Here is a 226-nt window from a genome sequence, read left to right as displayed (position 1 = left end):
AGAAGTTTTTTTCGCCCCCCCCCCCCCCCCTTAAATTAGAGAGATGTCATTTTAAATTCTGTGTCGTCGGAAATCTGTATAATGGGGGCATGCAAACTACCTGTGCAGTCTTTAGAGCAGAAATTGAGGAGAAATCTCCCCATCAAAGACATAGGAAGTAATATAGATTATATCATCACATCAAGCAGCAGGGAAAGAGATACAAAGCACACTGGGATTCCAGGAA

This window comes from Nanorana parkeri, unplaced genomic scaffold (assembly GCF_000935625.1).
Source record: "Nanorana parkeri isolate BGI_ZX_2015 unplaced genomic scaffold, ASM93562v1 scaffold2438, whole genome shotgun sequence".
NCBI lineage: Eukaryota > Metazoa > Chordata > Amphibia > Anura > Dicroglossidae > Nanorana > Nanorana parkeri.
Note: the sequence above shows the minus strand (reverse complement) of the source record.